The sequence below is a fragment of the Pagrus major genome, chromosome 9 (assembly GCF_040436345.1).
Source record: "Pagrus major chromosome 9, Pma_NU_1.0".
Classification (NCBI taxonomy): Eukaryota; Metazoa; Chordata; class Actinopteri; order Spariformes; family Sparidae; genus Pagrus; species Pagrus major.
This window is the reverse complement of record NC_133223.1, coordinates 2,509,333-2,529,418: the sequence shown is the minus strand read 5'-3', so window position 1 is coordinate 2,529,418 and position 20,086 is coordinate 2,509,333. Positions and strand designations below refer to the sequence as shown.

The 20,086-nt window shown below is 40.5% G+C and overlaps 1 long non-coding RNA gene across 1 annotated transcript; it reads left to right on the top strand.

Moving 5' to 3' along the window:
• The first annotated feature begins 10,413 nt into the window (after positions 1 to 10,413).
• Positions 10,414 to 13,647, top strand: LOC141002676 (uncharacterized). Its single transcript, XR_012179641.1, has 2 exons — positions 10,414 to 12,316; positions 12,895 to 13,647. It is a non-coding gene; the product is annotated as an uncharacterized lncRNA (long non-coding RNA).
• The last annotated feature ends 6,439 nt before the right edge of the window (positions 13,648 to 20,086 follow it).

Sequence of the window (20,086 nt, the reverse complement as noted above, 5' to 3'; positions counted from 1 at the left end):
TATTGGTGCTGGTCAATACTCTTTATCTTTTAAGTTAAAAGGGTGCTTTCAGGCAGCACAGATGAGAAAAAGCTTTTGTCCTCAGCAAAATTCTGACAAACACCAAATATTGCTTGGTAGGAAAGTGAAGGTGTAGGCTCGTCAATCAACCACTCAAGTAATCCAATCAGCTTTGGCCAACTCTGTATGATGAGCGCATCATTGCTCTCATTGCAGAGCTTTTTGTTCCTTTATCAAGGACTGGCCAATAATGAAAGCTCACTGAAAAACAGCAGGTGTTCCGAGTCAACATCTTTTAATTTTAAGAGTCTGCACTGCTGCAAACACGTCATGGTGGTGAGTGCCACTGTCACTCCTGTAAATCAGCACGACCGCCACAAATATAATGGAAAACTTTGAACTATTAATGAGATTTTTAAATCTTTTGTTTGAAAAGTGTTTGTCTTTTGCATTTGCACCATTTCCTAGACATATCAGCAAGATGCGGGAGCGGCAGGTGTGTCTGCCGTCAAGTAAATTCAGTAAATGATGCCAGGTGATACCAGTTCTTAAGGGTGTCAGTAAGCCATTAGCCTGTTGCCATAAAAGATGCTGTGGGATTGAAAAGGCAGCACTGCTTTACAATTTATACCTTTTGTTTGTCATTGAATCTTTTTAAAAGACCTGAAGGTCTGACAGAAAAAGGCGAGAAGGGAAAGAATTTTATTTCAAGGGAGCGTCATCTCGATTTTCATTTATTTTGAACTGACAGTTGAAAAAGATCCTGTGAGGCATTCATTTTCTTTACAAAAAATCTTTGTGAGCTGTGAGGTAAAGATGAAGCTTGTAAGAAGCAAACTCCATTTTACTTTTTCCATATTTGTGTCAGCTTCAGTGTTCTGCCTCTTCGGTGAGAAACAGGTCGAACTGTTCAACTTGGAACTTAATATGCTGCTATTTTTTTAACACTAACACCCATTTCTTTTTTTATTAGCCATGATAGCTATAATCTCTTCATTTCATTGTCAGGTACCAAGTATAAATGTGTGTGTGTCTGAGGATATGGAGCAGTTGGTGCCAGTGTTGTGATCGGCATTTAATTTATTTCTTAGTGTCTGAGGTTGAATGAAGTCGCAACCACACAGTGTTAAAAGCTTTTGCCAAGACAAAATTTGTTTCTCTTTTCCTCAATGTTGAGCAGTTTTTGCGCTTTTAAATTGTTGCGTGTTGGTTGTTAGTTTTCTAAAGGTACATTTCTCCCCAAAAGGAAAAATACATATTTTTTCCTCTTACCTGTAGAGCTATTTATCATCTAGATTGTTTTGATGTGAGTTGCTGAGTTTTGGAGATATCAGCTGTAGAAATATCTGCCTTCTCGTGAATATAATGAAACTAGATGGCACTTGGCTGTGCAAAAAATAAATGAATACATTTGAAACACTTAAACAGCAATGTCTCTTTCCAGAAAGCATGACCTGATTACTCAAGATAATCCAAAAACCTTGTTGTCAGCGGTTTCATGTAGGAATTATTTTCCTTCTACTGAACTACACCCACCAACTGTATCACCGCGCCAAAGAAGTGTGCATCTACTCATAGTCTAGAGGCTTGTGCTCGTGACAGCACGGGATGTAATCATTAATGGCTTTTTCCTCAGCTGAGCTGTAATGTTAGCTAGCTAAGGGCTCGAACAGAGAGAATGCAATAAGTGTTTTGCATGCCTCGCATTTCAGACGTCCAGAGTGCCTTGCATTTTAGCAGGAGTGCTCGAAAACTTCAATTCAAGTGAAGAAAAACGCCTGACATCATTGTCCAGCTGTCAAACTAATATTAATAGCCTTGAACCTACCATCATCCAGGTGAAGCTTTTGGACCAGCTGGTAGGTGCCTCCTGTGACTTCCACTCGGATATCTGTTTCCCTGTGACTAGCATACTACTTGGGGACACCCTCATCCTTGGAGCCAGCATTCTTGCATATGTTTTTTTCCTCAGGGTGTTAACTATCTACCAAGAAGGAAGTGATATACATATAACGCTAAAGTAAACAATTACCCCCACATGCACGGACTATCGGAGACAACCACTTTATTCAGACGCTTCTTTCTTTTCACCGCAACCTGAAAATAAATAATGACTGTCACATCCATATTTACACGGCACACGTCCTCTGTATGTCGTGTATATATAACGCTACTGACAATACATTTGACGTTGACTTTGGCTCTGACTTGCTTGTAGCTGTCGTGAGCCTTTGGCTACGGTTAGCATAAAGCTAATCAACTCACAACATTACTTGTCAATTGTGACCACAAACATAACACTGTGAATTACAATATGCTGAAAGGTTATTATTGATTTTTGACCAAATGACGCCAGAAATAACTTACACACTCCAGCTTTAATGTAATCCGATGTATTTGACCTAAAACATAAAACACATTTTATGAACATAAAATATGTGTTACCATATCAACCAAAAGTAATAAAACACAACAAAACCTAGTCGGCTTTTCATTTCATTTCAGGTCACATGTTCTTGTCATCACTGTGATGACTTGTAAACTTCATGTTTTTTTCTTGTTCCAGTGAAGAGTCGTAAGCCATCTCTTCTCGTAACCGCTGACAACAAGGTTTTTGGATTATCTTGAGTAATCAGGTCATGCTTTCTGGAAAGAGACATTGCTGTATTAGTGTTTCAAATGTATTCATTTATTTTTTGCACAGCCAAGTGCCATCTAGTTTCATTATATTCATGAGAAGAAGTGAACTACTTCTAGCCAGCCAAAATAAATGGTGCAGATCTGGCAGTTTACTTTACAGCAAAATCACGGTTAGGGTAAAGACAGGTAATTCTGTGATTGCCTAGCAACAATAATGATTTTTTTTTTTTTAAGTCATTGTACCAAAAAAAATGCAGCCTAGCGTTTTGCTACCTGTAAAATGCAGGGTGTCTGAGTGTGCCCTGAGTTAGCTTAATTAGCTAGCCTCTCATCCATGAGTAGATACAGGCTTCATCCTGCATGGTGGTAATATGGTTGGTAGTTTGGTAGAAAGAAAAAAGGTCCAACATGAAACTGTTTACAACATGGTATGTGGATTATCTTGAGTTACCAGATCATGACTTCGGGAAAAAGACATTGCTGTTGAGTTTTTCAAATGTACTTTTCTTGTGCACCACAAGTTGAGTGCCATCTATTTCCATTATCTTAGAGAGAAAGCATACATCTCTACAGTAATAACTCTCGTCAAAAAAATCTAGATGGCAGTAAATGGCTATAAAAATATATATATATTTTTGACATTCTAAGTGATTTGTCCCTATAAGGACCTGTATGTAAATGAAGCATTACCTGTATGACTGCAATTCATTTTTTTTAAAATCCATCTAATTTGACCCATCTTTTTGAGAAATCCATTGGTTTCCTGCACATACTAGCCTTTCTCTTCCAACTTTTAGCAGTAGATAAACTGCTCAAAGCTCCTGCCATCCAAGTCTTATCTTTTGAAGTTGAAGACCACATCATGTTTTCACACCTGTTCCATCGTTCTCAAGTTGTTAATACAGTAGTTTGTAAATGCAGTGCTTCATTACAGCTGTAAATCACTTTCCTATGGATTTTCTAGACACATTTCGTAACACCCCACAGTATGTTTTTATAGTACCATTAGGTAAGAGTTTCTGCATGCCACTTAAGGCCAAGTTTGTAGAAAAATAAAAACTAAGCAGTGTAGAGTAAGTTTTCTTTGGTTTGTGCATTAGTGCTAAGCTTAATTTAGGTTTTAGCGGTAAGTGAGTCATCCCAGTGCCTGCAGAGATCAGTAATGGTAACAGGAACACGTTTCACACTGAATGTTTCCTCTCAGCCAATTGGTAGAGAAGTCACTTCTGTATTATACCCACTGCCATCCGTCCATCCATCTGTTCACCTAGTCTGCTGTATGTCTGTGTGTTAAGAACAAGATTAAGGTTTCCCTTGCACAGGAAAAAAAGGCCAGAGGGTGTCATTCTTCTACTTTTACACTCAAAATTGTGTTTTTGTAACTAAACTATTTTTACAAACAGTTGTGTTAAAGATGGGTGGTATACTGAGTATGATGGTAAATGCTCAGCTTCTCAGTACTGCCACTTACTTGGTCAGTTGGTCAGTCACATTGTAACTTAACAGTTTCAGTTATCTGTGTTTTTGTGATACATGGACACCAAAGACAATCTCTTTCTAACAGTACATAAAAGTCCCACTATCTCTGTTAAAGTAATCACAGACGGCTTCATGGAACACAATCTGAACACAGTAATAGACTTTATATATGTAGCACTTTTTAAATGTTGGAAGTGCTTTGAAATATCCCCCCCAAAAAACGGTGCCAATGCAGAATGTAATGCAGTCACAGTAAAAGTTAAATGATGGATGAAAAACATTATAAAAGTGTACTCACCAAGGTTAGTGGTGCTACAGCATTACCATTGATGGAAGTGATAGCTAAAACATATGAAGACTTAAGCTGTAATAAACCTGAATTATCCTTAACCAGGTGATAGTTGTTTGCGGATGCTTTTTGGACAGGGAAATGTGTGTTTTTTAGATTTGTTTTTAAAAATGGGCTGCTTAGTAGCTTTGAGCTGCAAAATTTAAATGAAGCATTTTTTCAGGATTTTGATTTTAGCCAATGTCCCTACATTACTCACAGTCATTTCTCACAGCATACTGTTTATATTTTTATTTTTAATACTAAGTACTTAATACTGATTTACTAATACAAAGACATAGATAAGATAAAGTTGTAATGGGATGTTTTTATAAGGGATTATTTCCTACCAGGGATTTTGGCCAGGGGATGCCAGACTGTAACCTGAGATAAATTTAGTGCAGCACTGATATGGAAAAACACAACTCAAACACAGTAAAATTACAATGGGAGGTTTTACAACTATAATCAAGGCTGTGTGGTTAATTTGATGATTTACTGAGCTGTATGGGAGTTGTTTTTTATACTCCACAAGAATGAATGGCAGTAAAGTGAGTTCCCAACTGTTCAGATGCCAGTAGTAATCATCGACAGGGGAACAACCTTATACAAAAAAAACCAATACTGATATACATTTTTTAAATTTACACTTTTAAAAGAGATTTTGGTTTTTGACAGCAGTTACCATGGCTATGCAGCACGTCAATGCAAAAATGTGTTTAACTGCAGTTCCTTTAATGGTCACCAGAAACTCTCAGCAAAAGAAAAGATCTTAAAGTGATGGAGAGAACCAGAAATTTAAACAAATCTATTTACTATAACGAGTTTGCGCCTCAACATGTATCCGGCCCTGCCTTTGTGAATGGGTTGGCTTGATTAACAGGCATCTCAGCTGTGGTGGCAGAGATACCTGGTTTTCACCTAAGTTCTGCTTTGACTCAATTTCTGATGTTGTTAACTGACAAAGATGATGGTGAGGAGTGTAAAACCCACGGCTAAGCTTCAGAAAATGTGTCATGTTCAAGAATTTGTGCTTCTTTTTTTTTATTTCTGCTGTCTGTGTTTTACACAGATTTACTTAAAAAATACAATTAATCTGTCTGAGTTAAAAGTTCACATCATTCAAATTCACAGTTGTGGCTAAATTCTGCTCTGTTTTAAGTTTCTGAATTATGTATGTTTAAGGTTACACGCAAATACACCACAAACAGCAAGTGTTCAACTGTCACTTTCATTTGAGTTGGACTCATGGCACGTCCTTTTATTTCAGGGTGGGCTCTGATTGGCTGTTGCATTGCCCAACACAACATAAAGTGGGTTAAAAAAAATTTAATATTTTTTGACTGATTATAACTACAAGAGTTATCTTTTTAATTTGCATCTTGTCACACCCGATTTCTGAAATCACTTTGTGCCAAATTTAAAATTGATTTTTCATGTATTGAATTGTGGTTCCTGTCACAGGATTTACAGTATCTTCTCACTTTTCCTTTGTCTTTGAAGCTTTGACTTGTGATTTCTCCCCTGTGATCTATGCAACACATTGCTCTGGTGTCCCACATTTGAAGCTGAGTGATGGTGTGGATTTAATGTGTAAATACTGTAAAAAGTGATGGGTCAGAAACAAGACAGAATGAAAATCATGCTAAAAATAATGCAGTGATGAATGTTGTCAGAAATATTTTTCTATATTTTGAAATCATTAGAAAAAAGGACAAAAATACAAAGTGAAAAAGCTGTCAGAAGAACACTACAAAGGGAATGTTTTTATTAATTTATAAATTCTTTGCCTAGCAATATCACATTTGTCCTGGTGGTCTTTCTTTGTTGTCTTTTGACTGTATGAACTCAACCCTGAGTGGTGGACAGTCTTGATTGATGTTCTCCAGTATGTTAAACAGTGGTTCCTCTCCTTTTTGGCTTGTGCAATAAGTAATGTCAATTTATGACCTCATCACAGATGGCTTTAATATGGACTTAAGTTTAACCAAAGAGGGATTTCCATTCTTGAAAGTAGAACATTCCATTGTCCAGTACAAGAAACGCAGCAAAAACTAATAAAGTTAAGTATTAATGGAACCTGGACCACTGTGGTAAAGGACTGGAAATAACTTTGAACTAGTAAGCATGTTACCATGCTCACCACACAAATATTAAGCCATGTTAATTTATTATTGATCTATTTGGCAGGGCTGGAGCCCACCCATGTACGTTTACCAGCACACTAGTATCTGAATTTCACAGGGTTCCCGCGGATCCTTAAAAAGTCTTAAAAAGCATTGAATTCATTAATCTAAAAATAAGGCCTTAATTGGCATTAAAATGTCTTAAATCAATCTTTCAAAAGTCTTAAAAATGTTAACACATGGTAAGTAGGATTTCATGATTGTAATTAGTCTCAAATCTAAAAATAATAGGTAACATTTATTTTTTTTTAAATAATTTGCTGAATAGCAGTAACGTCACGCAATCACGAGAGCGGAACCAACAAAACAGTGATGTGTTTGCGGCCGTGACTCTCAGAGCAGATGCACGTCGTTCAGGTAGCAGTCGGACTGCATGGGAAAGTGTAAATTTAATGAAAATTGGCTGTCCAACAAAGATTTTTCTGGATGGCTGAAACCGGTACCAGGCAATTTATACAAGGCACGGTGTATTTTGTGCAAGAAATGTTTCAAACTCGGCACGATGGGAATCAAGGCAGTGGAGTCCCACATGCACAGCGCGAATCACAAAGCCTCAAAATCAAGCTGTCAACCAACGCCAGGTATTTCCCAGTTCTGTTCTACTCTTGTCTCTACCCACGCCCGCCGATGGGGGGGGGGGGACAAACGGGTCTGTTGTCCCGGGCCCAGGGTAGGGGGGGGGGGGGGGGCCAGAACTGGGCCCTCATTAAATTATGGAATAATTAAAAAAAAAAAATTAAAATAGGCCTATTTGTGGAAAAAATATGTAATATTTGAGTTACATAAAAGCTTTTTATTTGTTTTCTTCCTAATTGTCCTTGAAATAGTGGTCAAGAACCCCCCCACCCCCAACACAAAAATGGTTTGGCCACTGATCAAAATTTGATGTTGTCATTTGATTTGAAGTTCAGTATGCTCAAAATGTCCAGTCAGCACAAGTCCGGTGCTCAGAAAAGGAAAGAAAGAAGAAGATAATAGAGGCCTTAGAGATTTTCTTAACAAATATTTAAAAAAAGGTGGTGATGGTGAAGCTGGAACTAGTAAAGTCAACGTAGAGCAAGGTAAGAAACAGCGCAGCCAACGTTTACCAGCCTTGTAACGTAACCTAACAGGCCAGCTCTAATGTTAACGTCCGTTAGCTTGTATAAAAGCCTGACACAACACGTTATCTTTGACAGAAACAGTTGAGTTTGGAGATCCAGCTGCAGTCAGGTGACAGAGAGAGTGATGCGGGAGGGACAGAGGGACAGAGTCAGGCTACTGGTGAGAGAGAAGAGAGAGAGAGAGAGGAAGAGCAAGGGGAAGGGAGAGATCTGGGCGCGGGGGGGCCCATCTAAGATTATCTAGTCCCGGGCCCAGGCAAGACTGTCAGCTGGCCTGTCTCTACCGTGCCTCCACCCCCATCTCCGATATCAACAACTGGGACAGCAGCACCAAACCTCCGGACAATGTTTGGGTGCATGCCTACGCAGAAAGCAGAGGTCCTCTGGTGTCTGAACACCGTGACAAAACACCAATCATACAAATCAAATGAGGGAATTGGAGACTTATTCCATGCAATGTTCCCGGACTCTGATATTGCCCACTCGTTTGCATGCGGTTCCGACAAGACGGCCTACATCAGCAAGTTTGGAATAGCCCCGTACATTTCAGAGCAGCTTGTTGCGGATGCTAACAAGGACGCGTTTGTTTTAATGTTTGATGAGAGCCTCAACCAGACCACGAAAACAAAACAACTGGATCTGCATGTCCGCTATTGGTGCGAAGATCACGTCCAGTCCAGATATGCGGGATCGCAGTTCATGGGACATGGAACAGCCCAGGATTTACTACGCCATTTCAAAGTAAGTAGGCGGCACACATAGATCATTAAGGAAGCAGAAAATTAGAAACATCATTCTGCCCATCTCATTTATGTAAATGTGGCAACCAAAACTTTCAATATAATGCAGTCCAGTTCAACACCACTGCAAATTATAACATCAGTGATTAAGTGAATATCTGTCTGACAGTGTCAATCAAAACTGAACATTATTATATTTGTAAAGGTAGAAGTTATGGCAGAGCTGTTGTATTGGATCACATTATATTGTACAAGTGTTCTGAATGAAGTGGCTGGCGAGTTTATATTGTACACTCTTCAGCTTTGACTTGTTAAGGTGTCCGTTTATATTATTATTGATTCCTTTTCTGTGTCAGCCTTCCATCCATTACAAAGATAATATGCTGTATGACAGTTTGCTAAATCTTTACTAGATTAATCCAGCATGCTTCATCATTGTTTATTCTCAGCAAGGTGCCAAGGACCTGGATAGGCGTAAGCTGTTGTCCATCTCCATGGATGGACCAAACGTTAATTGGAAGTTCCTGGAGCTACTGCAGCAAGAACAGGCAGAGCAGTATGGCGGCGCTCAACTGATTGTGGTAGGAAGCTGTGGCCTCCACACTGTAGGAGATACACTACCAATAAATGTAATTTATTAATCACTGGCGATTAATAAAACACTCGTTAATGGGGCACCACCTCCGATGTTTTATCAATTTGAATAATCCGGAGGTAATTAATCAAATTCGACTAAACAAGGTTAACTTGTATCAATTCTAATCAATTTCAGATCAATTTATTCAATCTCACAAATGAAGCAGTGATTTCTACACAGTTTCCATCGGTTCTCCACATTAAAACAAACCTGCACAGACAACGACGTACGGTTAAATATGTTTATTTACTAAATAAATCAGGGTGAATAAATGAATGGATGATTCAAGCAAACAATGATAACATAAAATGTGGAGACTAAATGATCATGGTAATGAATGTATGGAGATGAGCGGATGGTAAAGTCGCGAGTCTGGGAAGCATTCAAAGATTACGGGAGTAATTTTGACACTAACGAGACCCTAACCGGATTTCTTATTAATTAAAGATTACTATGAATGAAAAGTAACAAGACACCAACTCAGGAAACATGCGTGTGACTCCAGCAGTGTGCATGGGTGTTTAGCCTACTTTGCCTGAAGAGTCGGGGACGTCCACCACCTTGAAGCTTTCGCCGGAGTTGATGGTTTGACCGCGGGCTTGCGGTGCCGGTCCAAGAGCAGGAGTTGAGTCGCGGCTCGTCTGCGGCTTGCAGTGCCGGTCCAAGAGCCGAGGGAAGTCGCAGCTCGTCCGGTCTCCCAGTGGGTGGTTCTCTCGTCCAGGTGTCGGAGGGAGAGCGCAGTCCGTCCAGTACTCAGCAGGAAGGTCCCGGTCCGCTGCCCAGCGGGATGGCACCGCTTGTGAGCGTTGGAGGCAGGCCGGTCTCGGCTTGGCAAAAAGTCTCTCGTTGCAAACCGTTAACACGGTTTGTTGATGCAGGCAATTACTGCACGTCTTTATTAACGTTGTTGGTCGTAATAAAAGTCTTCTTCTTGCATGGAGTGGTGACTCTGAACTTTTGATCGAACTAATTCAACTTTCTTGACGAAAATAACTAGAGAATAACGCTGGCCGGGCGAGTCCTCAGTTATTACTCAAAATAAGACGAATTGAGTTAAATTAACTTCTACTGAGTAAAATAATGATACTTAACAAAAACGAAAGCACTTAAAATCAGTGCTCCTCCTCAAAATTAGGAGATTGAGGTAAAAATCGCACGTGGTCAATTGTGCGGAGATTTCTGCCTAAGAGCGTGTCGCAAAAATACAAAAGGTAAAGATTGAAAAAGTTAAAAGAAGCGAAAATTTTAACGAGAAGAGAGTTACAAGAAGAGCGAGCGCGAGCTGTCTCTTGGTTTTTGTAGTCCTGAGTACGCCTCAAAGGGGCGGGCTGATGATGTTCACACTGTGGACCATATCGCTACACTCACGAAACCTAATTAAATTTAAACTATCGATTTAATGTTTCGAGATCGTGCTTCGCCTTTCTCAGGACCTTACCATGGCAAAATAAATGGACTTTATCTAACAATGAAATAATATGACCTGATTAAATTTGCTGAACATTTAAAAGAAATTAGCACTGGATCAACATGAAAACACTTAAAGATACAGTAGAACTGATAGAATTGATCACCTGTACGCATTTCTTCTAGTTATAGCTTAATACTTGTAAATGAAGAAACATGTTACAAACTTTTACTAGTAATCAGGAAAAACTTATTAAACAAAAGATCTCCCGACAGTCTAATTCCTTTGTACCCAGACTCACCACTGGAGGGTACTGTGGTTCCACCAAACACAAGACACATTTAAACATTAAACTTGATTTCAGTCAAATTTCACCACAGAGAAACGAGAGAAAGATCAGTTTTATGAACTTCTCTTACTGGCTCTTAATCCGTTGGAATTAAGAGAATGAGATCCTGACTTAATGGTTAATCAGAAATGGTCTGAAATCTGGAGGAACACAGAGACCATTTGGGTGGAATGCCCCACAGATAGTGAGACCAGATGTGTCGTAAATAACAGACGGGAGTATCACAATAACAAATGGTAAAAAGGTTTCCAGTGTCCTCTCAAGCTCATGTGTGAATTAGAAGTTAGAGAGGAGGAGAGAGACACAGGTAAAAAGAAATACAGTAAAACAAAGGGGAAGAGAGCCATTCGATGTGTTACTTAATTTACACATGTAAAGACTCTGTATTGACACCTTCTGATGACCAGTTCGTTCGTCCCTCCTGGTGAACTGGCAGAGGACTCCACATGACCTGTGGGAAGAATTTATCTGTTTGGAAGGGAGAGAAAGTTCATTCAAAGGCTTTGGGTTGTAAATTAATTAAGAGTGTCCTCATCTGAAGTATTTATGAACAAAGAAAAACACTGTCCTCTCTGCCAGGAGATAAGATGGCGCCCCTCTTCCTGTAGAGGTGCTTCATCCAGATTAACAGAGTTGACAAGAAAAACAGGGCCTCAGTGTAATGCAGAGGCGATGGACATGTGTTCCTACAACACCTTACATAATGCTTGCAAAGGCGGCTTTATCATGTGGCAACTGGACAAAGTTCTGAGGGCCATGCACACACTCTTCCATAATACACCTGCAAGGAGGGAGGACTTCGCAGTTCTTACCAAAACCACACAATTTCCACTGCCATTCTGTGGCCACCGGTGGCTTGAGAACTTACCAGCTGTGGAGAGGGCTTTAGAGGTATGGCCTTCAGTGACCATGTACGTGGATGCAGTCAGGACCAAGAGGCTACCAAATCCAGGAACCTCATCTTTTGACACCCTTGAAACGGCACATCATGGCAAAACTTTACTTCTACATGTCTGTCATCAGGACCTTCAGCGCCTTCCTGAGCACATATCAGACAGACGTGCCAATGATGCCATTCCTTGTGAACGATTTGGCAGAATTTATGAAGGTAATTATATTCTACGACTGAACTTTGTGTTTATTTCTGATTTTATACATATATATATATGATATGACAATTATATTATATCATGTTGACAAAATCTGAAAGAAGAAAGCAAAGAAGCAAAGCAGTTTTGGCATATTGTCCAGTCAGTATGGTTGTAATTATATGGGTTATATTTTTAACTTTTCTGTTCACAGTGTATTTTGAGGCATTTCATCAAGAGGGAGGTCCTTCAGGACATCAGTCCACTCCAATTAGCCAGACTGGATGTTGGTGACAAAAAGAATTGGGTCCGTCCTAAGGAAGTGAACATCGGCTTGGGTGCAGAATCAACCCTGAAGGTAGTGTATTAGGTTATTGTTTAAAATATTACCAGGATCCAGAAAATGGATTTACTAGTTGTTACATAGGTCACTCTCATTATCCCCGTCAGGAACTCCAAAGACAGAAAAATATAGGAGAACTCACAGTCCTAGAGTTTAAGAGGGACTGCATCAAGGTGATATCAATCCTGCAGAAAGTGCAAGACAAGAGCCCCTTAAAATATCCCACTGTGAGGCAGCTGGCCTGTTTGGACCCTAGAAAGATGTTCTCTGATCCAGAATGGTGCCAGGGAAAGCTAAGGATTCTCGTCCAGAGGTTACTGCACGATAAGCAGTTGTCAGGAGGTGTCTCAGCCGGTATGAGAGAATAGAGCAGTTAAAGTTTTCTTTCTGCATTCATTATGATGTCTGTCTCTAAATATAAAAGAAACTAAGAGTGATGTAAATAGCATCTAAAGAAGTGTTAGGTATCCAGAAAGCATATATATTTACTATGAATTTGCCTTGTTCTTATCTAGTACCTAGTGTGACTGTAAAATAAAGTGTTTGCATTTTTTCACTGAATTTTGCCTGTGCCTCTGTATTGTTTCTTGCAGGTGACGTGATTACACAGCAGTTCTGTGATTTCTTATCTGTTGAGGCTAGAAATGACACCTTCCACTCCTACCGACCCACTGAGACAAGGGTGGATGTCTTCCTCCATCAAGCTTTCCAGAGCAAATGCTACTCTGAGCTATGGGAGTTTTGTCAGAAGCTTCTTCTCCTCTCACATGGCCAGGCAACAGTTGAGAGAGGCTTCTCAATAAACAAAGAGGTTGAAACTTGCAACATGCAAGAAGAAACAATGGTCACCCAGCAACTGATCTGTGACTATGTCACCATTTGTGGGGGTGTTCTCAAGGTCCCCATCACCAAGGAGCTGCTGTCCTCATTTGCATCAGCTAGGTCAAGGTACAGGACGTACCTAGATGAGGAAAAGCAAAAGAAAATGACTGATATTGCAAGACAGAACCAAAGGGCAGCTGCAGAGCACATCGAGGAACTTAAGAAGAAGGAAAAATCTCTGTCTGAGGTGGCAAAGGTTCTGCTGGATGATGCTGATCAGCTTGCCACACAAGCTGAGGGAAAGGCTGGCACCCTGGTGGCACAGCTCATCTCCAAATCAAACATGCTAAGGAAGCGGTGCAAAGAAAAAATGGCAGAATTGCAACAGGTGGAGGAGGGACTGAAGAAAGCCTGCAGCTCCATGCCATAGCTGGAAAGTGTTATGTTTTTCAAAATGAAACTTTTGTTCACTGGACCAAAAAGTCATGTTTTTATGTTCAAATAAATTCTTCCATTTGTGTTGATTGTGTCGTTGGTCTTAAATTTCATTTCAAGTGGCATTTAAAAAGTCTTAAAAAGTGTTAAATTTAACTTGCATTAAGCTGTAGGAACCCTGTTTCAGGACTATCATTAAAACGTGCCACACAGGTTTATCTGATATTGCTGTGTTGTTCCTGCAACATAATTATTGTTGCTCCAGACCCATCATTGCAACTGAGCAAAAAGTGACAACGTGCATATTTGCACTGGTGCAACCAATGAAAATGTTTAGTCGCACTTTTTGGATGGTTGTCCGACCAATATAGTCACGCCATAGAGCCCTGAACAGAGTTTTTCTGATACACATCAAGATACTAGGTTTCTGGTCTTGTCTGCGCCTTGACACTAGTATTGTTGTGATAAATAACTCTTGTTACTGTCAATTCCATTACAAGTGAAGAGAAAGTAAACAGAGTAATAAATCCAGCAGGTCCAGGAAATATTGGCCCAAAGTGGGTTCACTCTTAACTGCTGGAGTACAGTTACTGAAATTACAGATATGTTGAGTAGAAACCTGGATAATGTTAAGAGCTGCAACAACTATTTGAGATATCAATTACAAATCATTAAGAGAAAATATTTCACACAATAATATTTCAGCTCCAATGTGAGGATTTGCTGCTTAACTGTGTTTAATATCATTGTAAATATTTTTGAGTTTGGACGGTTGCTCTGTCAAAATAAACAATTTACTTAAACCACCATTTTCTGACATTGTGTGGACAGCGATAAATTGATAAAATAAGAAAAGAAAACCTGTAGATTTACTGATAATGTAAATATTATAACAACAATAATAATAATAATAATTGTAAGCCTCAGCCCTAGTCACCAATTCATCACAAAAACATGGCTATTTGACAGCATTACTAACCAACCCCAGAAATCAATGTTTATGCAGATGGCCAAGTAAATTAGCCAGAAGAGGAACACCTTAACATAGTAGACATCATACAGCATGTATGTACCGTATATACATAAAGTACCTAACTTAAAGACCAAGACAATTTGTGTCAACTGTGGATGCACCGTCTGGGTTTGCATACAGAGGGAACTGGAGCTGGCTTGGCGGTCTCCTAGCAACAGCCAACAAGAAGGGAAGCAGCTCAAAGGGATGGCCAAGGCTTGAATGTAAAAGTGAGGGAGTTGGGAGATGTGTTACAGAAGAGCAGAGCATGGGGTTGTAGTGGAGCTGTTACCTTACTTCAGGTAAGACACAGTAATGGATTTTCACAATTTGAGTGCTCCTTGATTTAATCTCTATTTTGTGTGAAAATGCCAACATGAAAAGTCCATTTTTGACAAATATTTTATTAAAAAATATATTAAAATATATTTTAAAAAATGTACAAATATTTGATTTGTGTCACAGTTTAATAACAGTCTTTTGATTACTTCTAAAATTTAGTCTTGTTATTTGAAGCAGACGTGGTAGTTACACAGGTTTTCTCCTTGACTGTTTTCCTTATGTGACCCAGTTATCCCACTGCACTCACTAGATGAGCAACTGGACCCTCCTCATCTATTATGTAGTTTGGTAATGTGAGTGGAAAGCTGGTGTGTGACACAAAGAAATGAGATACCTGTCAATATTCTGTAATACACTGCTCAAAAAAATGAAGGGAACACTTAATCGTCACAGTATCTCCCAGCACAGTCTCAAGATCATAGAGGAGATACCAGGAGATCAGCGGGTACACGAGAAGAGCTGGACAGGGCCATAGAAGGGCATCAACCCACTAGCAGGGCCAGTATCTGCTCCTTTGTGCGAGGAGGAACAGAAGGAACACTACCAGAACCCTACAAAATGACCTCCAGCAGGCTACTGGTGTGCATGTTTCTGACTAAACTGTCAGAAACAGATTCAATGAGGGTGGCATGAAGGCCCGACGTCCTCTAGTGAGATTTGTGCTCACAGCCCAGCACCGTGCAGCTCGATTGGCATTCGCAAAAGAACACCAGAATTGGCACCCTGTTCTCTTCACAGATGAGAGTTGCTGGGAGTGCATACAGGCACGTGGGGGCCATACACAATTCTGAGTCACATTATGAGTTGTTGGATCAGCTTGTGATTTCAATTTTTTACTTTGATTTTTGTTGTGATTTTGAATCCAGCCCTTAATGGGTTGATGATTTTGGTTTACATTGACCGCTGTTACGTAATTTTGTTGTTGACACATTATACAATATGCATTAGTAAAGATTTTTAATTCAAATAATTGAATAATTCGTTCATCAAGATCTGATGTGTGATTACAGTGTTCCCTTAATTATTTTGAGCATTGTATTAATAACTTCAGTGGTGGCAGAAGGAAAACAACACTGCTTTGGCATGGAGTTGCAAGGAGAGTGTGATTTGCATATGGTAAATGGACTGTACTTTTATAGAGCCCTAATAGTCTTGGTGACCACTCAAAGCACTTGACAATATAAGTCACAATTCACCCATTCCACACACACATTCATACACTGGTGACAGAGGCTACCATGCAAGGTGACACCTGCTCATCAGGAGCGATAACCATTCATACGCATGCATACGCCGATGGAAGAGCCACCAGGGCCTGGAATCTAACCACCGACCTTTCGATTGGTGGCCGACCGCTCAACGTCCGGAGCCACAGCTGCTATAATGCATACTAATGAGGAAACTCAAAGCAGTGTGAATGGGCCATATGGAAGCACGAGAGATCGAGTGGGGAAATACTTTGGATGGATTACACATCATGGTCATGCCATTTCTCTCGCTGTGAATTTACTCTGGACAATTGTCTGCTTTATTCATACATGTGGCTCACCCAGATTTAGGACTAAGGAGCTGGCAGGGTCTGGATAAATCCAGAGTTACAGTGTATGTGTGTAAGGGGTTTTTCAGAGGGTTACTTAAAATGCTGAAACAAATGCCACACTAATTCAGATTCACACGTGTACCTGACAAGGGCTGGCGTGAGTGGGCTGCACAGCGAGGTCCCAGGGAAAGACAAGATTACCAGGTGCCCTATGAGAACCGAGCAAACTCCCAAAACTGGCGGAGCCCTAAACCTGCCATGGGCACCTTTAATGATGACACGCCAAGGGAGCGAGGTGTGCGTTTTCTCTCCCGGGAGAGAGGATCCAGCCAATCAGTCAGGAAAAGAGATGTAGCTGATATTGATTGGATGGGCTGCGTTCACTATCATAACCAATCACAAACCTCTGCTGTGTCTCCGAGGCATGTCTATAAACAGGGTCCCCACGGGGAAAAGAGCAAGATGGATATTGAAACTGGACCCTTTCAACTGGGTCATTCAGCAATGATGCACAACCTCAGGATTCTGAGCCTGGTATGGTATATGTCAACTCACAGCTTGCAACTGCCCAAGTAAATGCCATTGGCTCAGACAGGGAGTCAGGTGCTCCCCGGACTGGTACATTGTTGTCTCAGCCACCCACTGTAAACCCCTATATCCCTGATCTCTCCACCAGGGGAAGTGTGTGGATAGGGATGTTGGCTCAGATGATTTGTCTTTCATGCATGCACTTTCACATGATGGAACTGGAATTAAAGAACTGCAACAGGCCAATCCAGATATTGCTGTGGTGCTGGATTGGATTAAAAGTAGAGGAACGCGACCACCTCTGAGGCAGATAAGAGGCTACCTCCCCCGACAGCTTAGAAAATTATGCAATGAATATAAATGTCTCTTTGTTGTGGATAGACTGCTCTGCCGGACGGTGAAGTCGTCCCTCATAGGGGAGGCTCACTCATCCCTGATTTTTTATCTGCAGAGTATGGAAAACGGGCAAGGCAAACCTCTTACTAGTCCTCTATACAAAGATATTCGACAATGGTTAGTTCCCATGTTAAACCCCCTGTGCCAAGGCATTGAGCACCTATGGGTCCCAAGCAACTCGGTCATTTCAGAGAGTGGCAACGGACATTCTTGAGTTACCAGTGACTTTTAAAGGGAACAGATTTGTGTTGGTAGTAGAAGACTACTTCACCAAGTTTGTAAATCTGTATGCTCTTCCTAATCAGACAGCACAGTCAGTAGCACAGTGTTTGTTTGAAGACTGTGTGCTGGTTCACGGCATCCCAGAAGTGATTCACAGTGATCAGGGAAGGCAGTTTGAGGCTGAGATGACTGCACCAACTACATCCCTTACTACCTCACTTATGGTTGGTAAGCCTGCGTCCCGGTGAATGCTTTCCTGCCATTTGGATGGTGCACTTGGGCTTTTCTTTTTCTAACAACTTTGTGGCCTCTCTGGCAGGGAGGCTGGAGACTGCTTTCAGTGGTGCCAGGCAGCATGGTCCTGACGGCCATGAGAAACAGAAACTGTACTATCACTGTCCGTCACAAGCTGTATGCTGAAGGGGATCTGGCGTGGCTGCACAATCCGAGGGAGGAACGTATGAAGCTTGCCCCCCTACTGGAAGGGAACCTACAGGGTCCTGCCTGTGTTGGACTCTCAGGGTGAACCTGGACTCACCTATCGCATAGGCAGCCCTTTGCATGGTTAGGACTAGGTTGCCCATTGAGATAGACTGAAACCTTGCACACTGATCATGCCTGCTGGTCCTTTGAGTAGCCTCCCAGTTTCTCCTTTTCATGCTCCCTCACTGCAGGACATGGGTTGCTAGATGGGGACTCTGAAGCTGGGGAGAGTCTCTGGTCACTGGTGGCAAAGGGACTCGTGTTACAGCCACCAGTCGGCCACCACCACAGACTGTGTTGTGTTCTGGACTGACTCTGAGGCAGCCAGGTGGTTTCAAGGTCTTTATCACCCATTGTTGACTGATGGTTGTCTGTTTGTATCGTTGACTGACAGAAATATGTGATGATGCTGACTGACATGTTTTCAACTGTAATGTCATGTTGTTTCAGTGTATGCATGATGCTATGGTATATCAGCTTCCTCTGGTGTACATTTGGGATAGTGGGGCATACTTTTGGGGCACTGTGCTGTGTGATACTGCCATTCAGAATCAGAATCAGAATCAGAATTCCTTTATTTGACCCGCAAATGGGGAAATTTCTTTGTCACAGCAGCCAAAGGACAGTAATTACAATAAACAATAATACAAAGTGAAAAAATAAACAATATAATAAGAAGATAAGAAATAGAATTGACTTGTATATACATAATATTTACAATATGAACACTGTAGTAATATTTACAATATAAACAGTGTAATTAGAAACAGTGTGGTATTTTTATTTACAAATAATAAATATGGGTATTCAGACTGTTGTTTACGCTTGGCATGTTTCTGCATCTGAGTAATTTGTACTGGTATACCCTGTAATCTTATTTTGAAAGGACAAGCGTCCGGAAGTGTTCGGTATGTGATGCGCTACAGTTGAAATGTGAGCAGAATAAAAGTTACCTCATTGTTTTGTATTTTCTGTAAGTATCCATAACCCTCGGCTACAATATTAATGACATTACCTGCAGCGATCCTCCAGCAGCACCTTTTTTTTACCTATGTAGGTACATCTTACCACCTGAATGAGTGCCCTTTAAGTAGCAGGAAACACACTGCGCCTTTGACTTTAGATCAGCTTTTAGTTGGTCAATGGTGCAGTTTTTTTCTGCTGCCTCAACATAGCAGTGCGTCATCAGTGTGCTTGACCACACCTCACTTTAAGACCAACATGTCCAGGAACACAGGTAAATTTGATATTTGTTGTCAGCCCTGTGATGAACTGGTGACTTGTCCAGGGTGTGTGCCACCGTTCACCCAATGTCAGCTGGAATCGGTGTGAGCCGTGTCTCCTATAGCTCACTGTAAAATCAGTTATCAGTGTATGTGCACTGGAGGCTTAAAGTTTCCACATCCCACTTGTGTATGTTAAAAAAATTGGACCAGGACTGGCTTCCAAACTATTTGTGAAGACACAAATAATGCTCGTAGACTCCCCTCTTAAAATCTGATTTTAAGACCACAAGAGAAAATGTATACTTTCAGCAATGAATGGGAAAACAGCCTTTTGAGTGTCAAACTCAGCACATCACTGTTCACAGTGAAGCTTAAACATTCAACTGTAGAAACAAGAAGAAAAATACATTTTTGAGTGAAAGGTGACTTTAAGAACACAAACTTACTGGCTTATAAATAGCTCACCATTCAAACAACTTCAACATACCCAGCAAGCAAAAGATATCATTTAGATGGCTTGGCTAAATAGAGCCCCAATTTAGTACTATCTACCCACTTCTAGCCAAAAGGCTCTTGAAATTGTTTAGATTTTGTTTTTGCTACAGCAACTTGCAGGAGGTATGATATTAGATTAAATATAGATTTAGACTGGCAGCAAATAAGCTAGTATGTGGTTACAACATTAACATATCACAAAGCACAAATTTGTGTCATCATTTTCATAATTTGGTTATTTTTTGACTGAAAGAGACACGATATTGATTAGTTTTTTATGTCTC